This window comes from Sminthopsis crassicaudata, chromosome 3 (assembly GCF_048593235.1).
Source record: "Sminthopsis crassicaudata isolate SCR6 chromosome 3, ASM4859323v1, whole genome shotgun sequence".
Classification (NCBI taxonomy): domain Eukaryota; kingdom Metazoa; phylum Chordata; class Mammalia; order Dasyuromorphia; family Dasyuridae; genus Sminthopsis; species Sminthopsis crassicaudata.
The window spans coordinates 206,227,063-206,251,250 of NC_133619.1; the positions used below are offsets into that span (position 1 = coordinate 206,227,063).

A 24,188-nucleotide genomic window follows, 5' to 3' on the forward strand; every position below is an offset into this window, starting at 1 on the left:
CTTTTCTTACTAGTTCTTTTCTATTTCCCATTCTATTGAGTCTAGTTTGCCCTTTGTTTCTTCAGCAGTTTGGGACATTACCATTGATTTCAATTCTCTCTTATTTACCTCAGTGAAACTCTTTGTGCACAATGCATTATCTTCCTTATATTTAAAGCTGGATCAAAGATGTCTTAAACGTAGTCGTTTTCAGTTTGAATAGTGTATGTGCAGAGAAATCTTCCAGTTATTCCCTTTCGAAAGGTAAATACCTTTTCATACTTGTCTTCTCTGTTTCCCATTCTATTGAGTCTAGTTGTCCCTTTGTTTCTGTACATTTTGGGACATTATTATTGATGTCCATTCTCTCCAAATTGCCTCAATGCAACACTTTGTGCAAAATTGCTTATCTTCATTATATTTAAAGTTGGATGAAAGGTTTTTCTTAGCAGCAGTTGTTTTCAGTGGCAATAGTGAATATATAGAGAAATCTTCCAGTCATTCCCTTTTGAAACATCAGTTCCTTTTCAGTTCTTGTTATTCTCTATTTCCTATTCTCTTGAGTCTAGTTTTCTGTTTGTTTCTTGTGCAGTTTGAGACATTATTATTGATGTCAATTCTGTCCTATTTGCATCAATGCAACTCTTTGTGGACAATGAATTATCTTCTTTATATTTAAACCTGGATGAAAGATTCCTTAAACATAGTCATTTTCAGTGGCAAGAGTGAATGTGCAATGAAATCTAATTATTCCCTTTATAAACATCATTTCCTTTTCTTATTTGTTCTTCTCTATTTACCATTCTATTGATTTCCCTTTATTTCTCGGGCAGTTTGGGGGCATTATTATTGATGTCAATTCTCTCCTATTTGCATCAATGAAACTCTCTCTGCACAAGGCATTACCTTCCTTATAATTAAGCTAGATGAAAGGTTTCTAAAATGTAGTCGTTTACAGTGGCAATAGTGAATGTGTAGAGAAATCTTCCAGTTATTCCCTTTCAAAACATCAATTCCTTTTCTTACTTGTTCATTTCTATTTACGATTTTATTAAGTCTAGTTTTCCCTTTTTATCTTGTGCAGTTTGAGAGATTATTATGGATTTCAATTCTCTCTTATTTGCGTCAATGAAACTTGCTCTGCCCAATGCATTATCTCCCTTACATTTAAAGTTGGATGAAAGGTTTCTTAACAGCAGTCCTTTTCAGTGGAAATAGTGAATGTGCAGAGAAATCTTCCAAGTATTCCTTTTTGAAACATCAATTCCATTTCTTACTTGTTCCTCTCTATTTCCCATGCTATTGAGTCTCATTTCCCTTTCTTGTGCAGTTTGGGACATTATTATTGATGTCAATTCTCTCCTATTTGTGTCAATGAAACTCTCTCTGCACAATGCATTATCTCCATTATATTTAAAGCTTGTTGAAAGGTTTCTTAACAAAAGTCCTTTTTAGTGGAAATAGTGAATGAGCAGAGAAATCTTCCGATTAATCCCTTTTGAAACATCAATTCATTTTATTACTTTTTCTTCTCTATTTCCCATTCTATTGAGTCCAGATTTGCCTTTGTTTCTTGTGAAGTGTGGGACATTATTATTGATGTCAATTCTATCCTACATGCATCAATGCAACACTTTGTGCACAATGCATCATCTTCCTTATATTTAATGGTGTATGAAAGGTTTTTTAAATGTAGTCGTTTTCAGTTGTAATAGTGAATGTGCAGAGAAATCTTTCAGTTATTCCCTTTCGAAACATCAGTTCCTTTTCTTATATTTTCATTTCTATTTAACATTTTATTGTCTAGTTTTCCCTTTTTGTCTTGTGCAGTTTGAGAGATTGTTATTGATTTCAATTCTCTCTTATTTGTATCAATGAAGTTCGCTCTGCCCAATGCTTTATCTCCCTTAATTTAAAGCTGGTGAAAGGTTTCTTAAACATAGTCATTTTCAGTGGCAATAGAGAAATTTTCCACTTATTTCCTTTGGAAGCATTAGTTCTTTTTCTTACTTGTTCTTCTCTATTTCCCACTCTATTGAGTGTAGTTTTCACTTTGTTTCTTGTGCAGTTTGGGACATTATTATGGATGTTAATTCTCTCCTATTTGCCTCAGTGTAATTCTTTGTGCACAATGCATTATTGTTCTTGTATTTAAAGCTGGATGAAAGGTTTGTCAACAGCAGTCTATTTCAGTGGAAATAATGAATGTGCAGAGAAATCTTCCAGTCAATCCCTATCAAAACGTCATTTCCTTTTCTTACTTGTTCTTCTTTTTTCACATTCTGTTGAGTCTAGTTTTCCCTTTATTTAATGTGCAGTTTGGGACATTATTTGTTGATGTCAATTCTCAACTAATTGCGTCAATGCAACTCTTTGTGAAAATGGATTATCTTACTTATATTATAGTTGGATGAAAGATTTCTGAACAGCAGTCATTTTCAGTGGTAATAGTGAATGTGCAGAGAAATCTTCCAGGTATTCTTTTTCGAAACATCAATTCCTTTTCTTACTTGTTCTTCTCTATTTCCCATTCTATTGATTCTAGTTATCATTTGGTTTCTTGTGTAGGTTGTGACATTATTATGGATGTCAATTCTATCCTATTTGCGTCCATGAAGCTCGGTCTGTACAAAGCATTATCTCCCTTATATTTAAATTTGGATGAAAGGTTTCTTAACAACAGTCCTTTTCAGTGGAAATAATGCATGTGCAGAGAAATCTTCCAGTTATTCCCTGTCGGTACATCTGTTCCTTTTCTTGCTCCTTTTCTATTTCCCATTTTATTGCGTCTACTTTTCACTTTGTTTGTTGTGCAGGGTGGGACATTATTATTAATGTCAATTCTCTCCTATTTCTGTAAATGCAGCTCCGTCTGAATGATGCATTATCTCCATTATATTTAAAGCTGGTGAAATGTCACTTAACAGCAGTTGTTTTCACTTGTAGTAGTGAATGTGCAGAGAAATCTTTCAGTTGTTACCTTTCAAAACATCAATTCCTTTTCTTACTTGTTCTCTGTTTTCCATTCTCTAGAGTTGTTATAACCTTTATGTCTTGTGCAGTTTTGGACATTATTGTGGATGTTAAAACTCAGCTATTTGCATCAGTGGAGCTCTGTTTGAACAATGCATTATCTCCATTATGATTAAAGCTGGATGAAAGGTTTCTTAACAGCAGTCTGTTTCAGTGGTAATAGTGAATGTACAGAGATATCTTTTGGTTATTCCCTTTCAAACATCAATTGCTTTTCTTACTTATTCTCTATTTTCAATTCTATTGAGTCTAGTTTTACCTTTGTTCTTTCTGCAGTTTGGGACATTATTATTGATGTCAATTCTCTCCTGTTTCCATCAATGGGACTCTGTCTGCAAAATGCATTATCTTGCTTACATTAAAAGCTGGATGAAAGCTTTTTTAAAATGTAGTCGTTTTCAATGGCGATAGTGATTGTACAGAGAAATCTTAGTTATTCCCTTTCAAAACATTAGTTCTTTTTCTTACTTGTTCTTCCCTATGTCCCATAGTCTCGTTTTCTCTTTGTTTCATGTGCAGTGTGGGATATTATTGATGTGAATTCTCTCTTATTTGCATAAATGCAGTTCTGTCTGAAAAATGCATTATCTCCCTCATATTTAAAGCTGGATGAAAGGTTTCTTAACAGCAGTCATTTTCAGTTGGATTAGTGAATGTGCAGAGAACTCTTCAGATTAATCCCTTTCAAAACATCAATTCCTTTTCTCACTTGTTCTTTTCTATTTCTCATTCTATTTAGTCTAGTTTTACCTTTGTTTCTTGTGCAGTGTGGGACATTATTATTGATCTCAATTCTCAACTATTTGCGTCAATGAAGCTCTCTCTGCACAATGCATTATCTTTTTTATATTTAAAGCTGGTTCAAAGGTTTCTTAAAAGCAGTCGTTTTCAGTTGGAATAGTGAATGTGCAGAGAAATCTTTTGGTTATTGCGTTTCGAAACATCAATTCCTTTTCTTACTTTTTCTTCTCTATTTCCGATTCTATTGAGTCTAGTTTTCACTTTGCTTCTTGTGCAGTGTGGGACATTATTATTGATGTCAATTCTCTCCTATTTGCATCAATGGAGCTTGGTCTGCACAATGCATTATTTTTCTTGTATTTAAAGCTGGATGAACGGTTTGTTAACAGCAGTCTATTTCAGTAGAAATAGTGAATGTACAGAGAAACCTTCTGGTTGTTCCCTTTCAAAACATCAATTCATTTTCTTACTTGTTCTTCTATGTTTTCCATTCTCTAGAGATATTACCACATTTATTTCTTGTTTTGGACATTATTTTGCATGTTAAAACTCAGCTATTTGCGTAAGTGGAGCTCTGTCTGAACAATGCATTATCTCCATTATGTATAAAGCTGGATGAAATGTTTCTTAACATCAGTCGTTTTAAGTTGTAATACTGAATGTACAGAGAAATTTTCCACTTATTCTCTTTTGAAACATCAATTCCTTTTCTTACTAGTTCTTCTCTATTACCCATTCTATTGATTCTAGTTGTCCCTCTGTTTTTTGGGCAATTTTGAACATTATTATTGATATCAGTTCTCTCCTATTTGCATCAAAGAAACTCTCTCTGCACAATGCAATATCTCCCTTACATTTAAAGCTGGATTAAACGTTTCTTAACAGCAGTCCTTTTCAATGGATATAATGAATGTGCGGAGAAATCTCCAGGTTGATCCCTTTCAAAACGTGAATTCCTTTTCTTACTTGTTCTTCTCTATTTTCCATTCTATTGAGTCTAGTTTCAATTTGTGTTAGTTTTTGTGGAGTTTGGGACATTATTATTGATGTCAATTCTCTCCTATTTGCGTCAATTCAAATCTTTGTGCAAAATGCATTATCTTCCTTCTTAAATATAAGCTGGATAAAAGATTTCTTAAACGTAGTTGTTTTCAGTTGCAATAGTGAACGTGGAGAGAAATCTTCAAGTTATTCCCCTGCAAAACGTCCATTCCTTTTCTGACTTATTATTCTCTATTTCCCATTCTATTGCATCTAGTTTTCCTTTTGCTTATTGTGTAGTTTGGAACATTATTATTGATGTGCTGGGTCAAAGGGTATGCACAGTTTGATAACTTTTTGGGCATAATTCCAGATTGCTCTCCAGAATGGCTGGATTCTTTCACAACTCCACCAGCAATGTATTAGTGTCCCAGTTTTCCCACATCCTCTCCAACATTCATCATTATTTGTTCCTGTCATCTTAGCCAATCTGACAGGTGTGTAGTGGTATCTCAGAGTTGTCTTAATTTGCATTTCTCTAATCAGTAGTGATTTGGAACACTCTTTCATGTGAGTGGATATAGTTTCAATTTCTTCATCTGAGAATTGTCTGTTCATATCTTTTGACCATTTATCAATTGGAGAATGGTTCGGTTTCTTATAAATTAGGGTCAGTTCTCTATATATTTTGGAAATGAGACCTTTGTCAGAACCTTTGCTTTTAAAAATATTTTCCCAGTTTGTTACTTCCCTTCTAATCTTGTTTGCATTAGTATTGTTTGTACAGAAACTTTTTAGTTTGATGTAATCGAAATCTTCTATTTTGTGATCAATAATGATCTCTAATTCCCTTCTGGTCATAAATTCCTTCCTCCTCCACAGGGCTGAGAGGTAGACTATCCTCTGTTCCTCTAATCTATTTATGATCTCATTCTTTATGCCTAAGTCATGGACCCATTTTGATCTTATCTTGGTATATGGTGTTAAGTGTGGATCCATATCTAATTTCTGCCATACTAATTTCCAGTTTTCCCTACAGTTTCTTCCAAATTATGAATTTTTATCCCTAATGTTGGTATCTTTGGGTTTGTCAAAGATTAGATTGCTATAGATGTACCCTTTTTTGTCCTTTGTATCTAATCTGTTCCACTGATCTACCGGTCTATTTCTTAGCCAATACCAAATGGTTTTGGTGACTGCTGCTATATAAATAGCTTTAGATCAGGTACACTTAGACCACCTTCCTCTGAGTTTTTTTTCATTAGTTCCCTTGCAATTCTCGACCTTTTATTCTTCCATATGAATTTTGTTGTTATTTTTTCTAGGTCATTGAAATAGTTTCTTGGGAGTCTGATTGGTATAGCACTAAATAAATAGATTAGTTTGGGGAGTATTGTCATCTTTATTATATTCGCTCGGCCTATCCAAGAGCACTGAATGTCTTTCCAATTATTTAAATCTGACTTTATTTTGTGGCAAGTGTTTTGTAATTTTTCTCATATAATTCCTGACTATTCTTTGGTAGATGGATTCCCAAATACTTTATACTCTCAACATTTGTTTGGAATGGAATTTCTCTTTGTATCTTTTGCTGTTGCATTTTGTTAGCGATATATAAAAATGCTGAGGATTTATGTGGATTTATTTTGTATCCTGCCACTTTGCTGAAATTTTGAATTATTTCTAGTAACTTTTTAGCATTCTTTGGGGTTCTCTAAGTATACCATCATGTCATCTGCAAAAAGTGATAGTTTGATTTCCTCAATTCCTACTCTAATTCCTTGAATCTCTTTCTCAGCTCTTATTGCAGAGGCTAGCGTTTCTAGTACTATATTGAATAGTAATGGTGATAGTGGGCAACTTTGTTTCACTCCTGATCTTACTGGGAAAGATTCTAGTTTATTTCTATTGCATATTATGCTTACTGACGGTCTTAAATATATGCTCCTGATTATTCTAAGGAATAGTCCATTTATTCCTATACTCTCAAGAGTTTTTAGTAGGAATGGATGATGGATTTTGTCAAATGCTTTTTCTGCATCTATTGAGATGATCATATGGTTTTTATTAATTTGATTATTAATATGGTCAATTATACTAATAGTTTTCCTAATATTAAACCAGCCCTGCATTCCTGGTATGAATCCTACTTGATCATAGTGTATTATCCTGGGGATGATTTTCTGAAGTCTTTTTGCTAATATCTTATTTAAGATTTTAGCATCAATATTCATTAAGGAAATTGGTCTATAATTTTCTTTCTCAGTTTTCGCTCTACCTGGTTTAGGTATCAGTACCATGTCTGTGTCATAAAAGGAGTTTGGTAGGACTCCTTCGTCCCCTATTTTGTCAAATAATTTATATAACATTGGGGCTAATTGTTCTTTAAATGTTTGGTAGAATTCACATGTGAATCCATCTGGTCCTGGGGATTTTTTCCTGGGGAGTTGATTAATAGCTTGTTCTATTTCTTTTTCTGAAATGGGACAATTTAAGCAATTTATTTCCTCCTCTGTTAATCTAGGGAGCCTATATTTTTGGAGGAAGTCATCCATTTCACTTAAGTTATCAAATTGATAGGCATAGAGTTGGGCAAAGTAACTCATTATTTCTCTAATTTCCTCTTCATTGGTGGAAAGATCCCCCTTTTCATTTGTAAGACTAACAATTTGATTTTCCTCTTTCTTTTTTCTGATCAGATTTACCAAAGGTTTATCTATTTTATTGGCTTTTTCATAAAACCAACTCTTGGTTTTATTTATTAATTCAATAATTTTTTTACTTTCAATATTATTGATTTCTCCTTTCAATTTTTGTATTTCAAGTTTAATATTTGGTTGGGGGTTTTTAATTTGGTCTTTTTCTAGCCTTTTAAGTTGCAAACCCAATTCGTTAATCTTCTCTTTCTCTATTTTCTTCAAATAAGCCTCTAAAGATATAAAATTTCCCCTTATTACTGCTTTAGCTGCATCCCACAAATTTTGGTATGATGTCTCATCATTGTCATTATCTTGGGTGAAATTTTTAATTGTTTCTATAATTTGCTCTTTCACCCAGTCATTCTTTAAGATGAGATTGTTCATTTTCCAATTACTTTTTGGTCTATTTATCCCTAACTTTTTACTGAATGTAGCTTTTATTGCATTGTGGTCTGAGAAGAAGGCATTTATTATTTCTGCCTTCCTACATTTAATTTTGAGATCTTTATGTCCTAATATATGGTCAATTTTTGTATAAGATCCATGGACTGCTGAGAAGAAAGTATATTCCTTTCTATTGCCATTCAGTTTTCTCCAAAGGTCTATCATACCTAGTTTTTCTAATGTTCTATTTACTTTTTTAATTTCTTTCTTGTTTGTTTTGTGGTTTGATTTGTCTAAATCTGAGAGTGCAAGGTTGAGATATCCCACTATTATAGTTTTACTGTCTATTTCTTCTTGCAACTCTCTTAACTTTTCCTTTAGAAAGTTAGATGCTATACCACTTGGTGCATATATGTTTAGTATCGATATGGCTTCATTATTTATGCTACCTTTCAGCAGTATATAGTTTCCTTCCTTATCTCTTTTAATTAGATCAACTTCTGCTTTTGCTTGATCTGAGATAAGGATAGCTACCCCTGCTTTTTTGGCTTTACCTGAAGCATAATAGGCTCTGTTCCAACCTTTTACCTTTACTCTGTATGTATCTCCCTGCTTTAAGTGTGTTTCCTGTAGACAACATATTGTAGGGTTCTGATTTTTGATCCAGTCTGCTATCCGTCTCCGTTTGATGGGATCGTTCATCCCATTTACATTTACAGTTAAAATTACTAATTCTGTATTTCCTGTCATCATATTATCTCCAGATTATGCTTTTTCCCTTGACCCCCCTGATCCCCCTCCCCGATATTTAATTTACAGACCCCCTTGTGACGCGCAACCCTCCCTTTTTTTTTAATATCTCTCCCTCCTCCCTCCAAGTCCATTCCCTTATTCTCCTTTTCCTTTTCCCTTTTTCTCTCCCCCGTTTTAATGAGGTGCAAGAAAATTCTCTGAAAAACAAATATGTTAATTATTTACTCTTTGAGCCTCTCCTGATGAGAGTAAGATTCACACAATGATTCTCCCCCTCTCTAAATTCCCTCAGATATGGTTTATTTTCTATGCCTCTTCCTGGGATGTAGTGTCCCTCTTTTTATCATTCCTTCCCCTTTTTCTGAACCGACCTCCTTCCCTTTACTACACCCCCCCTTTTTTTCTTTTATATCAATAAAATCAAATTATCCTTGAGTACTTTTTATATACCCACAACAGAGTTACAATTCTCAAGGGTTCTGTATACCTTTTTCTGTTTCTCTTCAGTCTTGTGGATGTAGATCAAATTTTTTGTTTAAGTCTGGTTTTTTTCTTAGAAACATATAAAATTCCTCTATTTCATTGAATGACCATCTTCTTCCATGGAAAAAGATGCTAAACTTAGCTGGGTAGTTCATTCTTGGTTGCAGTCCTTGATCTTTTGCCTTATGGAATATCAGGTTCCAGGCCCTTCTATCTTTTAATGTGGAGGCAGCCAGATCTTGAGTGACCCTTATTGTGGCACCTTGGTATTTAAATTGTTTTTTTCTAGCTGCTTGCAGGATTTTCTCCTTTGTGTGCTAATTCTGCAGCTTAGCCACAATATTCCGTGGTGTTCTTTTTTTAGGGTCTATTTCAGAAGGAGTTCGATGAATTCTTTCCACATCTACTTTCCCTTCTGTTTCTATTATCTCTGGACAGTTCTCTTTGATAATTTCCTGTAAAATAGAATCTAGGCTCTTTTTTTGGTCATAGTTTTCGGGAAGTCTAGTGATCCACAGATTATCTCTCCTAGATCTATTTTCCAGGTCTATAGATTTTCCCAGTAAGTATTTGACGTTGTTCTCCAGCTTCTCATTTTTTTTTTTGTTTTGTTTGACTGATTCTTGAGTTCTCTGTGAATCATTCATTTCTATTTGTTCCATCCTGACTTTTAAGGAGTTATTTTCTTCTTTCACAGTTTTTAGTTCTTTTTGTAAATGCCCAATTTCCTTTTTAAATTAATTGTTTTGCTCTATTGAATTTTTTTCCATTTCCCTAATTTTTTTTTTGAGAATTATTTTCTTTTTCCAATTCAGAAATTCTATTTTCTTGAGATTTTTTTATCTTTTCCAATTCAGAAATCCTACTTTCCTGTGATTTTTTAAGCTTTTCTAATTCACAAATTTTGTTTCCCTGCATCTTCTGTGAATTCTTTATTTTTTCCAACTCCAATTTCAGGACGTTGTTATTCTCTATCATTGCTTCCCTTTCCTTTCCCCATTTTTCTTCAAAATCTCTTAATTTTTTAATAGTCTCTTCAAGGAGAGAGTTATGTGATGGGGAGCAGGAATCGTTCCCCTTTAGGTTGTTATCTGCTGACTCTCTGCTGTTAACTTCCTCGGGGTTGGATACCCGCTCTTTCTCTGTGTAGAAGGAATCTATAGTTTTCTTGGCTTTTTTGTTCATATTTAAAAAATCTTTTGGGGTCTGTCCCTGGGGTAGGAAAATATTTATTTACTTCTTTACCAGCTTCCTCCCAGACAAGATGGATGCAGCGGCTCTTGGGCCTGAGCTAAGATAGAGCTCTGGGAGAGAGTTCCCCACCCCCTCCCTAGAAGTGCTTCAGAGGTGACTAGCACTGCTGTGCCTTGAGGGTGTTGTGTTCTAGAGGCTTCCCTGACTTTTGAGATTGAAGTAAAGAAGGCACAAACCCCAGCCTATGCTTCCTGGTGGGGTGTGGATGTCTGCAGCAGGTGACGTGAAAAGCCCCTGCGCTCAAACTGGAAGTGTCTGCCAGAAACAGTGGCCCCCTAGTTCAAAGGTTCCGCTTCTCTGGGACTTCCGGAGGTGAGTTCCACACCTGAGTTCCACCCCATCCAGCTAAGCTAGGCAGTGTGTGTTGCCTTGGGCCATATCAGCCCACTTGTCAATCTCTTAACTAGTCTTAGGTGGGGGCTGAGGCCACACCCCCTGGTGCCGAGATCTGCTGAGTCACCCCCAGGATCTAATCTATCTGAATTTTTAAAGTGTTTAGATTTCCCTTCTGAACTGCTATATTATAAACAGTAGAAGAGCTAACAGCCTGTGCCAGATTCCTTTATCTCAGTGGCTTCTCTGATCCCAGAGCCCTTCCCAGCACAATCGGCGCAGTATGCTAGCAACCAGCCGTCTGTGCTGGCCGCTCTTCTTCCTCCCCTGGGAACTGACCTTTTCTGTTGAAACTCCAGATTCTCTTCAGCTGGTAAGTCGTGCTTCCAGTCCTTGTGGTATCTATCAGTCCAGGGCTATTTCTGAGGCTGATTTATCTAATTTGTTGTGAGGGAGTAAGGACGTTCACAGAGTTGTGTGTTTCTTCTCCGCCATCTTGGCTCTGCCTCTGAAAGGTTTCTTAGCAGTCTGTTTCAGTGGAAATAGTGAATGTGCAGAGAAATCTTCCTGTTAATCCCTTTTGAAACATCAATTCCTTTTCTTACGTGTTCTTCCCTATTTCCCATTCTATTGAGTCTAGTTTTGCCTTGGTTTCCTGTGAAATGTGGGACATTATTATTGATGTCAATTCTCTCCTATTTGTGTATATGCTGCTCTGTCTGCACAATGAATAATCTTCCTTATATTTAAAGATTGATGAAAGGTTTCTTAAACGTTATTTTCAGTGGCAATAATGAATGTGCAGAGAAATCTTTCACTCACTCCCTTTTGAAACATCAATTCCTTTTCTTACTTGTTCCTCTCTATTTCCCATTCTATTGAGTCTAGTTTTCGCTTTCTTTCTTTTGCAGTTTGGCACATTATTGTTGATGTCATTTCTCTCCTATTTGCGTCAAAGAAACTCTCTCTGCAAAATGCATTATCTCCCTTATTATTAAAGCTGGATGAAAGGGTTTTTTAATAGCAATCCTTTTCAGTGAAATAGTGAATTTGCAGAGAAATATTCCAGTTAATCCGTTTTGACATATCAATTCGTTTTCTTACTTCTTCTTCTTCTGTATTTCCCATTCTATTGAGTCTAGTTTTCCAATTGTTTCTTTTTTACTTATTTTATAATTATAACATTTTTTTCACAGTACATTTGCATAGATATTTTTTTTTTACAACATTATACGTTGTACTCCCTACTGTTCCGAATTATTCCCCTCCTTCCCTCCACCCTCTCCCCTAGATGGCAGGTATTCCCATATATGTTACATATCTTATAGTATATACTAGGTACAATATATATATATATATGTGCAGAAACGAATTTTCTTGTTATTGTTGTTGCAAAGGAAGAATTTTATTCGGAAGGTAAAAGTAATCTGGGAAGAAAAAAAATGCTCACAGTTTACACTCATTTCCCAGTGTTCCTTTTCTGGGTGTAGCTGATTCTGTCCATCATTGATCAATAGGAATTGGATCAGCTCTTCTCTATGTTGAAGATATCCACTTCCATCAGAATACATCCTTATACACTGTCATTGTTGAAGTGTATAATGATCTCCTGGTTCTGCTCATTTCACTCAGCATCAGTTGATGATCAGTCTCTTCATGCCTCTCTGTATTCATCCTGCTGTTCATTTCTTACAGAACAATAATATTCCATGACATTCATATAACATAATTTATCCAACCATTCTCCAATTGTTGTATATCCATGTTTCTAGGACAAGAAGGACTGCCACAAACATGTTGGTACATACAGGTCCCTTTCCCTTCTTTAGTATTTACTTGGGATATAAGATTGGTAGTAGCACTGCTGGGTCAAAGGGTATGCATATTTTCATAACATTTTGGGCATAATTCCAGATTGCTCTCCAGAATGGTTGGATTCTTTCACAACTCAACCAACAATGCATCAGTGTCCCAGTTTTCCCACATCCTCTCCAACATTCATCATTATTTGTTCCTGTCATCTTAGCCAATCTGACAGGTGTGTAGTAGTATCCCAGAGTTGTCTTAATTTGCATTTCTCTGATCAATAGTGATTTGGAACACTCTTTCATATGAGTGGGAATGGTTTTAATTTCATCATCTGAAAATTGTCTGTTCATATCCTTTGAACATTTATCAATTGGAGAATGGCTTGATTTCTTATAAATTAAAGTCAATTCTCTGCATATTTTGAAAATGAGGCCTTTATCAGAACCTTTAACTGTAAAAATGTTTTCCCAATTTGTTACTTCCCTTCTAATCTTGGTTGCATTTGTTTTGTTAGTACAAAAGCTTTTTAATTTGATGAAATCAAAATTTTCTATTTTGTGATCAATAATGTTCTCTAGTTCTCCTTTGGAATCAAATTCCTTCCTCCTCCAAAAGTCTGAGAGGTAAACTATCCTATGTTCCTCTAATTTATTTTTGATCACATTCTTTATGTTTAACTCTTGGACCCATTTTGATTTATCTTAGTATGTGGTGTTAAATGTGGGTCCATGCCAAGTTTCTGCCATACTAAATTCCAGTTTTCCCAGCAGTTTTTGTCAAATAATGAATTCTTATCCCAAAAGTTGGGATGTTTGGGTTTGTCAAACACTAGATTACTATTTTTATTCACAATCTTGCCTGGTGAACATAACCTATTCCACTGATCAACTAGTCTATTTCTTAGCCAATACCAAATGGTTTTGGTGACTGTTGCTTTATAATATAGTTCTAGATCAGGTACAGCTAGACCACCTTCATTATTATTATTTTTTTTACTTCCCTTGTAATTCTCAATTTTTTGTTGTTCCATATGAATTCTGTTGTTATTTTTTTCTAGGTCATTAAAATAGTTTCTTGGGAGTCTGATTGGTATAGCACTAAATAAATAGATTAGTTTAGGGAGTACTGTCATTTTAATTATATTTGCTCGGCCTATCCAAGAGCACTCAATGTCTTTCCAATTATTTAAATCTGACTTTATTTTTGTGGCAAGTGTTTTGTGGTTTTGCTCATATAATTCCTTACTTTCCTTTGGTAGATATATTCCAAAATACTTTATACTATCAAGTTATTTTGAATGGAATTTCTCTTTGTATCTCTTGCTGTTGCATTGTGTTGGTAATGTATAAAAATCCTGAGGATTTATGTGGATTTATTTTGTATCCTGCAACCTTGCTAAAATTCTGAATTATTTCTAATAGCTTTTTAGCAGAGTCTTTGGGGTTCTCTAAGTATACCATCATGTCATCTGCAAAGAGTGATAGTTTGATTTCCTCATTTCCTGCTCTAATTCCTTGAGTCTTTTTCTCGGCTCTTATTGCCGAGGCTAGAGTTTCTAGTACTATATTGAATAGTAATGGTGATAGTGGGCAACCTTGTTTCACTCCTGATCTTACAGGGAAAGGTTCCAGTTTATCGCCATTACATATGATGTTTACTGATGTTTTTAAATATATGCTCATTATCATTTTAAGGAACAGTCCATTTATTCCTATGCTCTCAAGCATTTTTAGTAGGAATGGATGTTGGATTTTATCAAATGCTTTTTCTTCATCTATTGAGATGATCATATGGTTTTTATTAATTTTATTATTAATATGGTCAATTATACTAATAGTTTTCCTAATATTAAACCAGCCCTGCATTCCTGGTATAAATCCTACTTGAAAATAATGTATTAATCTGAGGATGATTTACTGAAGCCTTTTTGCTAATATCTTATTTAAGATTTTATCATCAATATTCATTAAGGAAATTGGTCTATAGCTTTCTTTCTCAGTTTTCGATCTACCTGGTTTAGGTATCAGTACCATTTCTGTGTCATAAAAGGAATTTGGTAGGACTCCTTCAATCCGTATTTTTTCAAATAGTTTACATAGCATTGGAGTTAGTTGTTCTTTAAATGTTTGGTAGAATTCACATGTAAATCCATCTGGTCCTGGGGATTTTTTCTTAGGAAGTTGGTTAATAGCTTCTTCTATTTCTTTTTCTGAGATGGGACTATTTAGGCTACTTACTTCTTCCTCTGTTAATCTGGGCAAGCTATATTTTTTAAGCTATTCTTCCATTTCATTTAAGTTATCGAATTGATTGGCATAAAGTTGAGCAAAGTACCTCCTAACTATTGTTCTAATTTCCTCTTCATTAGTGGTGAGTTCTCCCTTTCCATTTACAAGACTAACAATTTGCTTTTTCTCTTTCCTTTTTTTTAATCATGTTTACTAAGGGTTTGTCTATTTTGTTGGTTTTTTCATAGAACCAACTCTTAGTTTTATTAATTAATTCAATAGTTTTTTTTTACTTTCAATTTTATTAATCTCTTCTTTTATTTTTTGAATTTCAAGTTTTGTGTTTGTCTGGGGGTTTTTAATTTGTTCCTTTTCTAGTAATTTTAGTTGTATGCCCAATTTGTTGGCCCTCTTTCTCTATTTTATGCAAGTAGGCCTGTAGAGATATAAAACTTGCCCTTATTACTGTTTTGGCTGTATCCCACACATTTTGGTATGATGTCTCATTATTGTCATTTTCTTGGGTGAAGTTATTAATTATGTCTATGATTTGCTGTTTTACCCAATCATTCTTTAGTATAAGATTATTTAGTTTCCAATTATTTTTTGGTATATTTTCCCCTGGCTTTTTATTAAATGTTATTTTGATTTCATTATGGTCTGAAAAGGATGCATTTACTATTTCTGCCTTATTGCATTTGATTTTGAGGTTTTTGTGTCCTAGCATATGATTAATTTTTGTATAGGTTCCATGAACTGCTGAGAATAAAGTGTACTTATTTCTGTCTCCATTTAGCTTTCGGCAAAGATGTATCACATCAAACTTTTCTAGCATTCTGTTTACCTCTTTGACTTCTTTCTTATTTATTTTGTGGTTTGATTTATCTAATTCTGAGAGTGCAAGGTTGAGATTTCCCACTATTATAGTTTTGCTGTCTATTTCTTTTTGCAGCTCTCTTAATTTTTTCTTTTAAGAATTTAGATGCTCTACCACTTGGTGCATACATGTTTAATATTGATACTGCTTCATTATTGATGCTGCCCTTTAGCAGGATATAATGCCCTTCCTTATCTGTTTTAATTAGATCAATTTTTGTTTTTGCTTGATGTGAGATGAGGATTGGCTTTTTTGGCATAGAAGATTCTGCTCCACCCTTTTACTTTTATTTTGAATGTATCACCCTCTTTCAGGTGTGTTTCCTGTAAACAACATGTAATAGGATTCTGGCTTTTAATCCAGTCTGCTAACTGCTTCCTCTTTATGAGGGAGTTTACCCCATTCACATTTATGGTAAGAATGATGAATTCTATTTTGCTTGCCATCCTATTAACCCCTGCTTATGCTTTTCCCCTTTCCTTCCCTCTTACCCCCCTACCCAGTATTAAACTTGTGAACACCACTTGCTTTTCACAGCCCTCCCTTTTTAGTATCCCTCCCCCACCTTAAAATTCCTCCCCCTATTTTATCCCTTTTCCTCACAATTTCTGTATTCCCTTCCCCTTAGCTTACTCCTTCCCTCTCACTTTTCAATGAAGTGGAAGAAGTTTCATCATAAATCGAATATGTCTACTGATACACACTATGTTCATCCCCCCTTTCTTTCTCTCAGATATAATAGGTTACCTTTGCCTCTTCATGAGATGTAGTACCACCACTTTACCCTTTTTTATGATATAATTTCCTTTCCACCTCTAGTTTCTAGGACAAATTATACATGTGTTCTTTACATATCTTTATGGCAGAAATATAGTTCTCAAGATTTTTTTTACCTTTTTAGAAATCTCTTGAGTTCTGTATTTGAAGATCAAACATTTTATGTAGATCTGGTTTTTTCATCAAGAATAGATGGAATTCATTTATTTCATTAAATGTCCATCTTCTCCCCTGGAAAACAATGCTCATTTTTGCTGGATAAGTTATTCTTGGCTGCATATCAAGTTCCTTAGCCTTTCGGAATATCATGTTCTAGGCCCTTCATTCTTTTAATGTGGACACTGCTAGATCCTGGGTTATCCTTATTGTGGCTCCTCCATATCTGAATTGCTTTTTTCTAGAAGCTTCCAGTATTTTCTCCTTATTCTGATGGTTCTTGAATTTGGCCACTATATTTCTTGGCATTTTGATTTTAGGGTCCCTTTCAGTAGGTGATGGATGAATTTTTTTCACTGTCTATTTTACCCTCTGTTTCCAAAACGTCTGGGCCGTTCTCTTTGATAATTTCCTGATAAATAGTGTCCAAGCTCTTTTTTTCCCTCATATTTTTCAGGGAGTCCGATTATTCTCAAATTGTCTCTACTGGATCTGTTTTCCAGGCCTGTTGTGTTTCCAATAAGGTACTTGATATTCTTTTCAATTGTTTCGTTTTTCTGGTTTTGCTTGACTACTTCTTGGTTTCTCCTTGAGTCATTCATTTCTACTTGTTCCAGTCTAATTTTCAATGATGTGTTTTCTTCACTCACTTTTTTTATATCTTTTTGTAATTATCCAATTGAGTTTTTATCTTCTATGGAATTTTTTCCATTTTATCCATTTTATTTTTAGAGAGCTGTCTTCTTTTTCCAGCTCACTAATCCTGTTTTCCTTGGAGTTGTTTACCTTTTCTAATTCACTAATTTTATTTCTCAATGATTTGTTTTCTTTATCCACTCTGTCTTTAAATGCATGGAATGACTTCTCCAGGCTTTCTTGCCAAGCTTCCCTTTTTTTCCCCATTTCTCTTCTAGCTCTCTTGTGAAAGCCTTTTGGTTTCCTCTATAGATTCTTTTTTATTGAGGAGCAGATCATATCCCCCTTTGGGGATTCCTCTGGGGACAGTCTGTTATTATCTCCTCAGTATTTGAAGTCTGCTTTCTCTCCACACAGAAGCTGTCAATGGTTAGACCGCTTTTAAATTTTTTGTTCATTTTGTCAGAGCAGGACTCAAAGAAAACAAATTGACAAGAGAAACACTTGGTCTGTTTTTGGGGGGACTGAGCTGGTATTAACGAACTTCCTCTATAAACTGAGGGAGACAGTAGCGAAGCACCAATAGGACAGCAATGGCTGTGCTGAGTCTGTGCTCTGAGTCTCTGAGAACGCCTGAGTCATTCTGGGTGGGGGTGGGGGTGACTGGGTCCTGAGAGATGCTAGCTTTCTGGGGCTTTGTTTTTTAACTCCAGTGTTTACACTTTCTCCTTTGCTCCTGGCTTGCTGCCAAGATGGAGTATCCACACTGGGGTAAAAGTCTTTTCACAGAAACAGCAGAGATCGTACCCCTCCCCCCTCAGGTCTGAGCTGTGTGAGCTGCCTGTTTCACTCTGGCTGCCTGCCCTCAGTCTGCACCCAGTCTGTTCGTCCCCTCCCCCAAACAAACACAGACCTTCTCTGGTGAATTTCAGGGTTGTCTTCTGTTGGTGATTATTTGTGGGTTTCTTTTCCGGTCAATCATTAATTCAAGGCTTGTCATGAAGTAAGTCCTGAGAGAAAACGCAGAGCTCAAGCTTCCATGCGGCCATCTGCTTCCATGCGGCCATCTTGGCTGGAAGTTGCATCTTTTGTATTGATGTCAATACTCTCTTATTTGGGTGAATGGAACATTTCTCTACACACTGCATTATCTTGTTCATATTTAAAGGTGGATGAAAGTTTTGTAACAGAACTCCTTTTTTCCAGGAAATATTGAATATGCAGAGTATTCTTCCCATTCTTCTCTTTCAAAACATGGATTCCTCTTCTTACTTCTTCCTCTCCATTTTCCATTCCATTAAATCCATCATTGTGTTTACTTTCTTTAATTTAACTTTGTAGACACCAGTAATTTATTAGCGGTTTTCCTATTGATTCTTGTGTATTTGGCTTCTTTCGTATTGATGTCAATTCTCTTTTATTTGTGTGAATATAAATTTCTCTACAGACTGCATTAATTTTCTTTATATTTAAAGATGGATGAAAAGTTATTTAGCAGGACTCCTTTTCTATGGAAATAGTGAATTTGCAGAGTAATCTTCACATTCTTCCCTTCCAAAATATGGATTCCTCTTCTTACTTTTTCCTCTCCATTTGCCATTCCATTAAATCCCTTATTTTCTTTGCTTTCTTTGGTTGAACTTTGTAGATGCCATTAATTTATTAGCGGTATTCCTATTGATTCTTGTGTATTTTGGTTCTTTTGTATTGATGTCAATTATCACTTATTTGTGTGAATGGAAATTTCTCTGTACACTGCATTATCTTCTTTTATCTAAAGTTGGATGAAAGGTATTTTAACAGGACTCCTTTTCTCTGGGAATAGTGAATGTGCAGAGTAGTCTTCCCATTCTTCCCTTCCAAAACATGGATTACTCTTCTTACATGTTCCTCTCCATTTTCCATTCCATTAAATCCAACATTGTGTTTACTTTCTTTGGTTTAACTTTGTAGACACCAGTAATATATTAGTGGGGTTTTTATTGATTCTTGTGTATTTGGGGTTTTAGTATTGGTGTCAACTCTCTCTTATTTGGGTACATAGAACATTTTCTACACAGTGCATTATCCTCTTTATATTTAAAGCTGCAGGAAAGGGTTGTTTTTTTTTTTTTTTTGTTTTTTTTTTTTAAACAGGACTCCTTTTCTCTAGGAATAGTGAATGTGCAGAGCAGTCTTCCCGTTCTTCCCTTCCAAAATATGGATTCCTCTTCTTACTTTTTCCTCTCCATTTGCCATTCCATTAAATCCCTCACTGTCTTTGCTTTATTTGGTGGAATTTATTTAGACACCAGTAATATATTAGCTTTTTTCCTATTGATTCTTGTGTATTTTGGGTTTTAGTATTGTTGTCAACTCTCTCTTATTTGGGTAGATGGAACTTTCTCTACACACTGCATTATTCTCTTTATATTTAAAGCTGCATGAAAGGTTTTTTTTAACAGGACTCCTTTTCCCTGGAAATAGTGAATGTGCAGAGTAATCTTCCCGTTCTTCCTTTCCAAATCATGGATTACTCTTCTTACATGTTCTTCTCCATTTGCCATTCCATTAAATCCATCATTGCCTTTGATTTCTTTAGTTTAACTTTGTAGAAACAAGTAATACATTAGCGGTTTTCCTATTGATTGTTTATTTTCAGTCTTTTGTATTGATGTCAACTCTCTCTTATTTGGGTGAATGGAACATTTATCTGCACACTGCATTAGCTTCTTCACTTTTAAAGGTGGATGAAAGTTTTTTAACAGGACTATTTTTTCCAGGAAATATTGAATATGCAGAGTATTCTTCCCTTTCTTCTCTTTCTAAACATGGATTCCTCTTTTTTACTTCTTCCTCTCCATTTGCCATTCCATTAAATCCATTATTTTCTGTACTTTCTTTGGTTGAACTTTGTAGTCATAAGTAATATATTAGCAGTTTCTTATTGATTCTTGTGTATTTTGGGTCTTTAGTATTGCTGTCAACTCTCTCTTATTTGGGTAAATAGACCTTTCTCTGTACACTGTACACTTAATATTTAAAGCTGGGTGAAAGGTTTTTTTTTTAACAGGACTCCTTTTCACTGGAAATAGTGAATGTGCAGAGTAATCTTCCCATTCTTCTCTTCCAAAACATGGATTACTCTTCTTACATGTTCCTCTCCATTTTCCATTCCATTAAATCCAACATTGTGTTTACTGTCTTTGGTTTAACTTTGTAGACACCAGTAATATATTAGCGGTTATCCTATTGATTCTCGTCTATTTTGCGTCTTTTTTATTGATATCAATAATTTCTTATTTGGGTGAATGGAACACTTCTCTACTTACGGCATTATCTTCTTCATATTTAAAGCTGGATTAAAGGTTTTTTAACAGAATCCTTTTCTCTGAAAATAGTGAATGTGCAGAGTATTCTTCACATTCTTCGCATCCAAAACATGGATTCCTCTTCTTACTTATTCCTCTCCATTTGCCATTTTATTAAATCCATTATTGTCTTTGCTTTCTTTGGTTGAACTTTGTAGACACAAATAATATTTTAGCGGTTTTCCTATTGAGTCTTGAGTATTTTGGATCTTTCTTATTGATGTCAATTCTCTCTTCTTTACGTGAATGGGACTTTCTCTACTCACTGCATTATCTTTAGACTGAAACCTGAATGGCAGATTTTTTAACAGGACTCATTTTCCCTGGGAATAGTGAATTTGCAGAGTAATCTTCCTGTTCTTCCCTTCCAAAACTTCGATTCCTATTCTTACTTGTTCCTTTCCATTTGCCATTTTAATTAATCTATCATTGTTTTTGCTTCTTATATAAGTTTTTTATTACCTGGTTTAGGTACCAGTACCATGTCTGTATTGTAAAAGTAGTTCTTAGGACTCCTTCATCCCCTGTTTTTTTAAATAGTTTATAGAACATTGGGGCTAATTGTTCTTTAAATTTTTGGTAGAATTCACATGTAAATCTATCTGGTCCTAGGGACTTTTTCCTGGGACATTGATTAATAGCTTGTTTTATTTCTTTTTCTGACATACAACTATTTAAGCAGTTTACCTCCTCCTCTGTTAATCTAGGAAGCCTATATTTTTGGAGGTTTTCACTTAAGTTATCAATTTATTGGCATAAAGTTGGGCAGAGTAACTCATTATTTCTCTAATTTCCTCTTCATTGATGGAAATATCCCCCTTTTCATTTTTAAGACTAAAAATTTGATTTTCCTCTTTCCTTTTTCTGATAAGATTTACCAAAGGTTTATTCTATTGGCTTTTTCATAAAACCAACTTTTGGTTTTATTTATTAATTTAATAGTTTTTTTTTTTTTTTTTTTTTTTTTTTTTTTTTTTTTTTTTTACTTTCAGTATTGTTGATTTCTCCTTTTAATTTTAGAATTTCAAGTTTACTTTTTGGTTGGGGGTTCTTAATTTGGTCTTTTTCTAGCTTTTTAAGTTGCAGTCCCAATTCATTGATCTTTCTCTATTTTATTCAAGTAAGCCTCTAAAGATATAAGATTTCCCCTTATTACCGCTTTAGCTGCATTTTACAAATTTTGGTATGATGTCTCATCATTGTCATTATCTTGGGTGAAATTTTAATTGTTTCTATAATTTGCTGTTTCACCCAGTCATTCTTTAAGATGAGATTATTTAGTTTCCAATTACTTTTTGGTCTGTTTACCCCTAACTTCTTATTGAATGTAGTTTTTTATTGCATTGTGATCTGAGAAGAAGGCATTTACTATTTCTGCCTTCCTGCATTTAATTTTGAAATCTTTATGTCGTAATATATGGTCAGTTTTTTAATAGGTTCCATGAACTGCTGAGAAGAAAGTATACTCCTTTCTATCACCATTCAGTTTTCTCCAAAGATCTATCATACCTAGTTTTTCTAATGTTCTATTTACGTCTTTAATTTCTTTCTTATTTGTTTTGTGGTTTGATTTATCTCATTCTGAGAGTGCAAGGTTGAGATCTCACACTATTATATTTTGCTGTCTATTTCTTCTTGCAACTCTCTTAACTTTTCCTTTAGGAAGTTATATGCTATACCACTTGGTGCATATATGTTTTGTATTGATATGGCTTCATTGTCTATGCTACCTTTTAGCAGGATATAGTTTCCTTCTATATCTCTTTTAATTAGATCAATTTCTGCTTTTGCTTGATCTGAGATAAGGATGGCTGCCCCTGCTTTTTTGGCTTCACTTAAAGCATCAGAGATTTTACTCCAATCTTTTACCTTTACTGTGTATCTCCCTGCTTTAAGTGTGTTTCCTGTAAACAACATATTGTAGGGTTCTGACTTTTGTTCCAGTCTGCTATCTGCCTCCATTTAATGGGAGAGTTCATCCCATTCGCATTTACAGTTAAAATTACTAATTCTATATTTCCTGCCATCATATTATCCCCTGATTATGCTTTTTTTCCCCATGTCCCTTGAACCCCTTCCCCAGTATTTAATTTATGGATCCCACTTGTCACCCGCAGCCCTCCCTTTTTAGTATCCCTCCCCCTTCCTTTTAAGTTCTTTCCCCTCTCTTGTACCCTTCCTTTATTCCCCTTTTCTTTGTCCCTTTCCCTCTCCCCCCTTCCCTTTAATACTTCCCTTTTTATGTTATATCAGTAAAATCAAATTATCCATGTGGACTATCCACAACAGAGATACAGTTCTCAAGAACTCTTTTTACCTTTTTCTGCTTCTCTTCAGTCTTGTGGATGTAGATCAAATTTTTTGTTTAAGTCTGGTTTTTTCCTTAGAAACAAATGAATTCCTCTCTTTCATTGAATGACCATCTTCTTCCATGGAAAAAAATGCTAAACTTAGCTGGGTAGTTTATTCTTGGTTGCAATCCTTCTTCTTTTGCCTTTCAGGATATCAGGTTCCAGGCCCTTCAATCCTTTAATGTGGAGGCAGCCAGATCTTCCATTACCCTTATTATGGCACCTTGATATATGAATTGCTTTTTTCTAACTGCTTGCAATATTTTTTTCCCTTGGTTTGGTAGTTCTGCAGCTTAACCACTATGTTCCGCGGAGTTCTTTTTTTAGGGTCTTTTTCAGAAGGTGTTTGATGAATTCTTTCAATGCCTATTTTCCCTTCTGTTTCTATTAACTCTGGACAGTACTCTTTGATGATTTCCTGTAAAATAGAATCTAGACTGTTTTTTTCACTATAATTGTTGGGAAGTCCAATGATCCTCAGATTATCTTTCCTAGATCTATTTTCCAAGTCTATAGATTTTCCCAGTAAATATTTGATGTTATTCTCCAGCTTTTCATTTTTTTTTTTGTTTTGTTTGACTGATTCTTGGTTTCTCAATAAATCATTCATTTCTATTTGTTCACTCCTGATTTTTAATGAGTTATTTTCTTCATTTACACTTTTTAGTTCTTTTTGTATATGTCCATTTGAGTTTTTAAATGAATTATTTTGCTCTGTTGAATTTTTTTCCATTTCACTAATTTTTTTAGTCAGTTATTTTCTTTTTCCAATTCAGAAATCCTACTTTCCTGTGATTTTTTAAACTTTTCTAATTCACAAATTTTGTTTCCCTGCACTTCCTGTGAATTCTTTATTTTTTCCACCTCAAATTTCAGGACGTTGTTATTCTCTATCATAGCTTCTCTTTCCTTTCCCCATTTTTCTTCAAACTCTCTTAACTTTTTAATAGTCTCTTCTAGGAGAGAGTTATATGATGGGGACAGGTATCATTCCTCTTTAGGATGTTAGCTGGAGATTCTCTGCTGTTAGCCTCCTCGAGGTTGGATACTCACTCTTTCTCAGTATAGAAGGTGTCAATCGATCTCTTCAGCTTCTTACTCATTATTAACACTCTGTGGGGGGGTCTGCCCTTTGGTAAGAAATTCATTTATCAGCTTCCTCCCAGACCGGGGATAGGATGCAGCAATCCTATGACTGGGCTAAGAGAGAGCTCTGGGAGAGAGTTCCCCTCCCCCCTCCCTGGAAATTCCTCAAAGGTGGTTAGCATCACTGCACTATGAGGACTGCCCAGTGAGGAACCCCGCTGTGTGTCATAACGACTGCCCTGAGGGTTAAGGCTGAACAGTGAAAGCATCACAAAACC

At 34.7% G+C, this 24,188-nt stretch overlaps 1 protein-coding gene across 1 annotated transcript in view; it reads right to left on the bottom strand.

Annotated features, from left to right (window-relative positions):
• The window catches only part of LOC141561979 (uncharacterized), a 265,321-nt gene that overhangs the window by 137,292 nt on the left and 103,841 nt on the right, over positions 1 to 24,188 (bottom strand). The window lies entirely within an intron of this gene.